Source organism: Capsicum annuum, chromosome 12, assembly GCF_002878395.1.
Source record: "Capsicum annuum cultivar UCD-10X-F1 chromosome 12, UCD10Xv1.1, whole genome shotgun sequence".
Taxonomy (NCBI): domain Eukaryota; kingdom Viridiplantae; phylum Streptophyta; class Magnoliopsida; order Solanales; family Solanaceae; genus Capsicum; species Capsicum annuum.
In genome coordinates this window covers 20,416,249-20,426,900 of record NC_061122.1, presented here as the reverse complement: position 1 = coordinate 20,426,900, position 10,652 = coordinate 20,416,249, and the positions used below count along the sequence as shown (strand labels likewise).

Below are 10,652 nucleotides of genomic sequence, written 5' to 3'. Positions count from 1 at the left end.
AATCTCATGGGTGTAGTTTTTATGAACATGCATGCTTTTAAATGGGTATTTTCAATCAAATGCTAATATCTTGCTTTCAATATGATTTTTATGTCATTTTCTTTATGTCATGGGAATTGTTTGCCTATATACTTCAATGGTTGAAAACATGCATATGTGAATTCTTGATAAATATGAATGATAAATTGTTTTCAAATTCCCATGAAAATGTTTCGATACTCCATATTATATTGTGATCAACAAAAGAGAGCATGAATTTGAAATAAATATTGTTCACCACTTGTAAATGATGAAGCACCTTGGTTTTTACATGATTATGCATATGTGGATGTGATATTGATGACTTGCAAGTCGGGTATGACGATACCCTACAGAATATGATATGTGATTAAATCAGATGAAATTTGAATGGATTAATTTTATATGAGATAGGTGGATGCCTGAAGAAGGCGTTTGAATAAGGGCTCATCGCTGGAAACCGTGTTTACCGACACGAAAATTTGGTACCAGGCTAACTAATCTTGTGTACTTGGCTTTATGTCATTCCCAAATTGGGACTATAGGTAGGAACCCGGGCTAAGTGATCTTGGGCACTACCATTGGGTCGAGACACCATGCTTCGTGGTCTTGTGTGTCTCTCCCTCACGTATTCTCTAATCTCGGCGGCAACCGAGGTTTGGCAATTGGTGTAAATTATGTAGGGTATTCCACCTAGCTCAGTTGCATTTCATTGTTGTTGATAAACTATTGCATTTCGCCCATGTGTTTTCAAATGATTTGATACAAAATTGCTTTATAATGGCTCTCAACTATATTTTGTAAAAAAAAATATTAAGTTTCGTTTTGATATCTCTGCGTGCCAGTACTTTTGTGCTGACCCCCTCCACTCTCCAACCTCTCAGGTTCAGAGGCCCAGTCTAAGGGTCAAGAGAATTAGTAGATCATTCAGACAGAGTTGCAGAGACAAGTGGTGAGCCTTCTATGTTTTGGAAGGTCTTATGTCCTGCAGTCCTTTTATCTTATATTTAGTTTTGGGGTCTACTGGGGGCTTTTCCCATTTTATATACAGTTACTTGACTCAGTCATTTGTTAGAGATTTTCGCAGACAGTTGTTTAGAGGTTGATTGATGTTGGGGGAACCTTATTTCCCCGTTATTGTTTCTTTTCATATTTATGATCATGTTTCTAAATTATTGTGTTTCTTCCGCATTACTTTGATCATATGAATTAGGTGCATGATTACCAGACAGATAGGGGTGTTTCAGGCCTTCATGGTTCGAAATGCTCGTCACTGCCAGGCCCTGGTTCGGGTCGTGAAAAACTTGGTATCAAAGCACGGTTCATGGTCCCAAGGTGTCTGCGAAATCGTGTTGGGTAGAGTCCTGTTTATGGGTGTGTAGAGCGCCACACTTATAAGCAGGGATATGGTAATTTATTAAATCAAACTGAGGTTGGGAATTTATTAAAACCATTTATGTTGGAATATGGTAATGTGGCTTCTAGTTGGGAAACTATTCCGATGTGGTAATAAACCGGATGTTCTAGAACTTCCATTTACAAGACAAGCACACAAACCAACATAATCATGCGAAAAAATCCTGCTTGGTCTAGGTTTGGATTTTCTGTTCAGAAGACTGGCAAAACGGTTAATAAACAGTTAAGCAGCTGAAGAAATCATACCTTTGTAAAAAGCAGTTAATATTTCACAAACACCAAAGCGAGCTCCCAAACCCAATGACCTTCCAAGTGTCAACCACCCCACACCATTATACTAGCCTTCAATGGTCCTAAAATATTAAAAGAACATTAACATTTTAGATCGAAAGATGTCCATAAAACAGCCATCCATACGAGAAAATTTATGAACTTTTCATCGGTCTTTTATAAGACCTATAATGCATGCATTTCCCATCAAAGCAGTAATACAATTGATACATCATACATCATCTGAATAACTTTTGTCATGAGGCAAAATGGGAGAGCAGAGTAGCATCACTTCTGGTTACCATAAAACAAAAATAGCTAATTGAGTCACCTGAACTTCCTGACAAAGTTCTAACCTTGTTGACGACATCAGCACCAGTGAGTTGTTTACCGCTAATTGATCCCACCTGCATTCCATTCCACAGAATATACAACCAAAGCACAATAAGACATTAAAGATGCTCGACTCAGAGTAAGATAATACATTTAAGTGAATGCTCAGGGTCAATATCAGTTTTCACACCTGTACGAGGGCTTTAAGGCTAAAGGCTATCGAAAGGGTAACCGATGGCAGTGGCTAATGTAGAAAATCCTGCAGCAATAACTGCTTGCGTTGCAAATATTGGATTCTTCAAAATTTCGTTCATTTGATAGATTAACGTGGATAACTGCGTGTTGCAATTAATCGTCTCCTCGAGTCACAATCAATATATTCAGAGATTCACAATTCCCTGCAATTCCATTAGATTGGCACAAAGAGTTAGTACTTCAAATGCGCTATCAAGTCGGTCACCATGAACGTTAACACTAACGTCGTTAAGAAAAATCATGGGCTGAGGAAAATTGCAATCAAGCCAATTGACAATCAGAACAGTAGACATGTTATTTTATCAAAACGTGTTTAGGACTTTTCAAAAAAGCTAGTGAACTTTACATATTAACTAGTGCAGAAATTGTTATTCTGGTTCAGTCTTTAAAGCGCCAAAGTCTTTTCACTTTCGGTCATCCTAGTGTTGATGCTGTTATTGACCGTTACATCACTGGAATACCATCTTCGTCGTTGTCATCATTGACCACTGATGAATTCAACTTGCAACAAAATAACCAGTATTATTCTCATATGTGTAAAGATTGGGAAGCGGAGAAGAAGAAGAAAGGGAATATTGAAGAAGTGAAGTTGGTGAATATTGCTGATAATAATAATGGGGGATATTGGTTGAATGAACCAATTGATACTAAGGGTATTGGAAAATTTGAAGAGGAACGTAACAACAAGGGTTGATGAACGTAACAAATAGGAATCAACGATGAAAATAGCAAGATTTGGAGCTGAGGATCAATTTTTGAATAAGGTTGCAATTGATTATTGTTCTTCAATTGTTCCTTATGAACTCAGTAACTCAGGAGATGGCCAATTTTGAAGCAATTAGTAGTTAGTACTAATATTAAAGCATTATTAGCTACTAAGTAAGCATGTTTTTGTTTTTATTTTCCTTTTCATGTTCATGAAGTAGAAGCATGTGTTTTTTTGGGGGGGTCAAAAATGTTATTGAACTATTAAAAATAGAATGAACTGCTTTTGTTTTAAAACAATTACTCTACCTAGGTATATATTTATTACCTAATTATTACCTTGGTGCAACTTCTTTTGAATTTCTTCATTTATTTCTAAAAGGTTTAATCTATTATGTGTTAATTTGGTTTACTTTTTTAAGTTTATTATCATAATAACAACAATTTCTTAAGTATTTTGTTTACATAAAAATATATGCATCATTCTTTGGGAATAGTCAGTTTACACTTATTAATTCTTTATAATACCGTGATAAATAGCAAATTAAAAACAACCTATTTAGAAAAAAATCTTATATTGATTCGTTTGTTGTTGCTTATTAGCAATAAATGCACAAATTGAGAACTTGAAGAATTTAGAGCAAAGGCCAGCCAGCATGTGAGGTACTCACTGGACCATTAAAGGTTGTGATGGGTGCAATTATTATAGTCTACCATCTTAATCAGTGTATGACGTTGCATACTGATGAAAATCTTATTTAGTCAGGCCCCAAATTAGTGTCTAGACTCCGAATGAAAATCCAAAAAAAGGGACGGAGAGACACAAAAAAAAAAAAAGAACTAAAAAAGTGCAACTGAATCAAAACCAAGGCTATGGTTGTAAAGATCACTTGAAGAAGGCATGGTTCTAGGTGGCTTGATATCATAGTTGTCAAAGATCCCATTACCATTATCACCAAAAAAAGTAGAAGAATTAGCAATCTCATTAACCATAAACTTGTTTGCCTGATTAGTCACATATTTTTTCAAAGCTTCCATTGAATCCTTTAATTGTTCAAGTTCTTGAAAATGAAGTTGACTTATGGGAGCTTCCCACCAACATTGGCTCTGACTTTTTTTCCTCATTTGATCAAGTGATTCACCTCTTTTCTTCTCAATTTCAACCTCACCAAGAATTTGAGTGAGTTGCAAATTGAGCCCACAAACATTAGTATTTCGATGAGCCTCAACAAGTTGAAGTATGAGCTCTAATATGATTGTGTGACTTGTTTACACTCCCTCACATGTGTATAAACCCACCCTATATTTATTTTTAATTTATTTATTCTCTTTTAAACAACATTCAAGTATTGGTCTATAGCAGTGTACATAGATCACCATGGTCTAAGCATAATTAAGAGATCCATTGATGCACTCTTAAAGGTGTAGGTCTACGATAGACCAGACGAGTCTACGGTAGACGTTACTATCTAGTTGATGCTTGACATTGGTCATCATCGTCATCATCTACGACATTCTATTAAGTGTCACCACCAGTTCCAAAAAATAAAATTACTGTTCCAACGATAATAAACGGCTAATTTTGCACTTAACACATGTTTTTACTTCATATATAAAGTCGTCACTCCCTCATTGTTTTATTTCATCAACTTTGTTTTTATTTAAAACTTCTACAATGTCTCAAGCATCTCAAACATTCAATTCTAAAAAAGACTCTAATTTGTTATTGTGGGAATGCGGTTGTCTTGAGGACGTCACGCACAGACTCAAATCCAGGTCGCAAATTTTATAACTGTGTAATTGTGAAGGTGAGTCGTGTATTTCTATTTTATAATGTTAAGTTAATCGTTATGTAATTATAATTTATTTTCTAGGATAATGGCACATGCTCATTTTTTAAATGGCTCGATGAGCTATCACCTCTAAGCAGTCCATCAACGTTGAGTCCGGGACCCGAGACATCAAATTTTTGTGGCTTGGCAAAATTTAATCTACTACAAAGGCTCCAAGAATGCGAAAAAATTAGAGTTTTTCTTATAAATTTGTTCAAAGAAGCCGAAGAACAAAGGGATCACCTTAAAGTATTGCTACATGACACACAAATAAAGAGGGATCAACTAAAACAAAAATTGCTTTTGGCCGAACAAAGAGATAATGACCTAAAAATAATGTTATGTGCTATAATGCTAGTATTCATTCTTTGGAAAAGTGTAACATGGATGTAGTGATATTGAATAAATAATAATACTTCTATTTTTCTACAATGTTAACATTGTTTTTTATAGAGTCATAGTCGATCAATAAACAGATCAACTTAAAATGAAGCAGTATGGTAATGATAGACTATGAAAGAAGTATACGAAAGATTAAATAAATATTCTATGAAATAAAAGAATGTTTCAAATATCCTACCAACAGATCATTCAACACATTAACAATAATAGCATTCAAATGTGTCTTTCACTATTTTCATCCTCATCGACATAGGTATTGTTGATTTCATCAACGATATCCATGAACCCATTTTGTTTTTCTTCCTCAGTTTCTTTTTTCCCTTCACCTTCAACTGATGCTTCTTTCTCACCATCTTTTTCTTTCTCAGCATCTTTTTTTACTTCACCTTCAACAGCTGCTTCTTTTTCACCTTTCTTTTTTTCCTCAGTTTTTTCTTTTTCTTCACCTGTTGTAGCTTTATCAGCTTCTTCTTCTTCATCAGCTGCTCCTATTTTTTTAGCTTCCTCTTTTTCTTTGCCTTCTTCAACTATAGCTCCTTCGTTTTCCTTGTCTTCTTCTTCAACTATTGTTGTTTCTTTTTCAACATTTTCTTCTTCTACTGCAGCTACTTCTTTTACACTTTCTTCTTGGCTCTTATTTTCTTCCATTTCTTCTTCTTCATCCTTCTTTTCTTCTTATTTTGCCTCTTTCGCCACAACAGTATCCAACTCCTCTATTTTGCTATTTTTTTCTACTTCTTCATTCCTCTCCAATTCACGAAGGTCCACATGCATTGTATAACCATATTACAAAGTGTTACTAATATTTAAAGCTGAAAATTCATTAACAATATTAACTATTGAATGAAGTTACCTTGCTTGTGTTGTCGCTCATCCTTTTTCTTTTTATTCAGTCTTTTCTCTCTGATATAGGTAGCAATATCCAACACCGCTTCCTCGAGCGCAACAACATGCTTATGAAGATCCCCAAGGAATGAGGTGCCTTCTGTATCTTTTGATGTGCTCGGAGTATCATCATCGCCAATACATACTCCAACCAGGTTACCACCCAAATCCCCGTCATCTTCACTGTCCTCATTTGAAATAAGGACAGTCATCCCTTCTAACTCTTTTTTTAAGCCATCAAAGATTTTATTCTTCACGTCATTCGTATATGGCTTAAACGTAATCATGTAATCCATCTTCATCTCACGAATAGTAGGAATGATGTACAGGTGCACATTCTATAAAATATCAATAAACAATTACATAGAATTCGTTATGACAGTAGTATTATTTCATAATAAAAAATAAGTTCATACCTCGGTAACTTTTCCTTTGTACTTGACTAGGTTGCCTTCGATTATATAATCATTTTTTGTAGTGTGCCATCTGAGGATGCGGGGAATGGGGAAGGGGTCCATTGATTTTTCAGCAAATTTTCCAAGATGAGGAAAGACCTTATAGATCCAAACCTATAAGCAATACAATAGTGACAAAAAAACTCAGAGACTATGACAGTGTATAAATAAAACAAGAATATATGATAAACTCACTAAATGGTTTATGGTTGATACCATGAATGCCAAGGGAAATCCGAATAAAGCATAGGATGCCTTCTGCTTCCCATCAAATACTTCCCTCTTTTCTCCATGTCACTTTTCTTCTTTAGATAGTCCAGGGTCAATTGAAATGTCTTTTTCTCCCATGGATAATACTCGAAGAAACTCAAAGAATCGACCATTCGAATCAGTTTCGTGTCGACGACCTTCGCCAAATCTTTTGCAAGCAGCATGGTGTGCAAGAACCACAGTAAACAACACTTCAAATTCTGGTCCTCGTTCAGCTTATTTCCTCAGATCAAGTGCAACAAGTTGGCCATCGTAATGTTTTTGTTTTTGGTCCCCTTAAAACAAAAATGCTCCCCCTTGTCTAACACCTTCTTCATTTTTTATTCACTAGGATATGATGAGCAGTTCAGCCCGTGATCAAACAAAATTCTTTCAAGCCAAAACAAACAGTCTTGTTGTTAATGCAAAACCACATCTCATGACGTAGCTTATCGCTCTTGAAGCGTCGCAATGATAACTAATGGACCAACTGCCCATTGAACTTGAGATGTTTCAAAAGGTTTCTCAGGTGTCCAAAACAGAACCACTTGAATCTTTTCTTCACTCCTGGTCAACAAGAACTTGCTTAAATTATTGATTAGCATCCATTCTTAATCTGACCGATATCTTCGCAGGAAAAGATCCAACCTCATCTATTATCGTTTGAAGGTCATACCGCTCCACGAAAATAAATCTTGACAAACATGGCATGGACAAGGGATCATTATCCCCATCATTACTGTTTCTCCCACTTCCCACGCTCTCTTCACTGTCATCACTAACATTGCACTCGAGAAGGACATCTTCACTAGACTTGGCGTAGTCGCTTATCTCCTTTAACTCTGCATTTGATTCAGACACTTCCTCATCAATTTTATTTCTTTTTAAGACATTTTCAACTGCCTTGATTTTTTTATTTCTACTGCTACCAACAGAATAAGAACCGGTACCGGATTTGCTTTTAGGATTGACGGTTTTTTTACCTATTTTCAACACAATCTATACCTGCAGAACAAATCTCTCATTTTCAGTTTATAGACCACAAGTCTATCAATAGAAATAAGTCAATGCTCAAATGAATCCCCCTCCAAAAAAAAAAATATCCCACCAAAATTCAACATGCAGTATCAAAATCAAACTAGTATACCTAATCAAACTAATTAGCTATTAATCTTTCAATTTTCACTCTTCCAGCCAACATATTTTAAAAGAATTTGATACGTCTAAAAAATTAATTTCAATCAAGGGCATTTTGATTTCATAGACCACGGGTCGATTTCATAGACTACAGGTCTACGGACAGAAACAGGTGACTGTTGGAATCAAACTGCCAAAATAACTCTTCAAATAACGATTATCCCACCATTCCACCATCAAACAGTTTACTCCACACATCAATAACTGAACCAAAATTCAACATGCAATATCAAAACATGACAATTGCTAAAAATCAAACTAGTGCACCTAATCGAACTAATTAGCTATTAATCTTTCAATTTCCACTATTTAAGCAACCATTTTTTAAAAAAATTTTATACATCTAAAAATTTATTTCAATCTAAGTCATTCTGACTTCATAGACCACGGGTCAATTAAATAGACCACGGGTCTACGGACAGAAATAAGTGACTATTCGAATCAAACTGACAACATAACACTTCAAATAATGATTATCCCACCATTCAACACTTTTTTGCTAAAAAAACACGGAACTAAACCAAAACTCCTTAATCAACCAAATTCGAAAAAAAAAATTCCTACATCACTACAAATCGATTAGCAAAGAAACTTGTTTAAATAGATCTACAGATGATCGAAACATGATTTTAACTAACCTGATAAAGCAACAACGAGCTCTTAGCAGTTGTAGAAGAAGGAAAAATGAAAATGATATTTGGGGAGAAGAGTTCTTGAAAGCGGGAGTTGGGAGACAACTTAAGAGGAGAGAGAAGTTTTTTTTTTATATTGGAATAAGTGGATGGGTGTTAGTGTATTATGTTAAAATTGTAAAGTTAGAAAAATGATACAGTGGTCCCTTGGCCCACATGTGGGCTTACTTTTTGCAACTTTTACACACTTTTTACACCCTAACCCTAAAGAATAATTCAAAAAAAAATTTAGTGTCCCTTTGGCAAAATAGTTTAGAGAAGGGGATCTTTTAAAAATAGCAGCATTTTGCTATAAAACCCACTTTTCATAGCCACATTTTACATAATTATCATTTATAGCCACTGTATTCGATTTATGCCTGTTGTATTCGGTTTTACAAATAGTTTGTATTCATATAAAATATGAATACAGTCCCTATTTAGTCTCCCAAAAAATGGAATTCAATATTTTTAAAAAGAAAAAAAATCTCAATCACGTTTATTTCGTTGAACTAAATATTTTCTTGCCTAACACTACCATTATCTTTTTTTATATTTTTTATCTTTTGTGTTTTCCCTGTTTTTCCTTCTTCTTTTTTCTATTTTTTCCTACTTTTATTTTTTTGTTTCTTTCTTTTTGTTTTTTTCCTTCTTTTCTCTCTTTAATCTGTAACTTCTATTTCTCTTTCTTCATTTCTTTTCTTCTTTGATTTTTTTTCTTTTTTGTACTTATTTTCTTTATTATTTGTTATTCTATTTTATATTTTTATTATTTTCAAAAAATATGACTAGTCAAGCACAAGTCATGGATGATTACGTAAATACCACAATTATTTATCGTATTTGTAGTCACACTGCCATTTATATTTTTGTATTTATTGATACAACTGTATTTGTATTTGTATATTAAAGTTCGCACTTATATTTATATTTTATAGTTCGCAATTGTATTTGTATTTAATAGTTCACACTTATATTTGTATTTATATTTGTATTTGTTAGTTTGCGCCATCATTTATATTTTATATAATTCACACTTGTATTTTAAAGAACTATTTTGTATTTATATTTTATAATTGATTGTATATTATATTGGATTATATTTATATTATGGTTTTATTATGTTTGTATATTTGGATTATACTTATATTTGTATTCTATTTTCTTCATTACCTTTTTATTTTTAAGAAATTATTTTGTATTTGTATTTGTAAGTTGATTGCATATTGTATTTAGTCATGACTATGTACAATGTATCATTTGTATTTGTATACAAACAAGTAAGTGCATTAATTGTATTTTCTTGATTCTAAAATATATAAATATGTAATGTATCATTTGATAAAAATGTACCATTTTGTATTTGTATATCAAAATTATCATTCATATTTATAAATAAATAAATAAATATCACTTGATACAAATACAATGACAAACAAATGAAACAAATGATTTTACAAATACAAATACAATATGTATTTGTATATATTGTATTTGTTTAAAAATTTGAGTTGTATTTATTTGTATCAATAAATACAACTCGTATCAATAAATGCAAATAAGTATTCGTGGAAAGAAAATCAATCGTTCCTTTTCAATAATTAAAAATACAAATGATAGTTCACACGTATATTTATATGTTATAGATCGCATTTGTATTTGTATTTTTAGTTCACACTTGTATTTATATGTTATAGTTAGCATTTGTATTTGTATTCTATAGTTCGCAATTGTATTTGTATGTTATAGTTCACATTTGTATTTGTATTTTATAGTTCGCACTTATATTTGTGTTTGCTAGTTCGCACAAATAAAAAGGAGAAAAATTGAAAAGAAAAAAAAAAGAAGGAGAAAAAATGAGAGAAAAAAGAAGGAGAAAAAAATACAAAAAAGAAGAAGGAGATTAATAGAAAACAAGGAAAAAATACAAATAAAAAAAAGGAGAAAAAATAAAAAGGAAAAAA

At 33.0% G+C, this 10,652-nt stretch overlaps 1 pseudogene; it reads left to right on the top strand.

Moving 5' to 3' along the window:
• The first annotated feature begins 2,498 nt into the window (after positions 1-2,498).
• LOC107849399 lies at positions 2,499-3,125 on the top strand (annotated as a pseudogene).
• Positions 3,126-10,652: the final 7,527 nt, after the last annotated feature.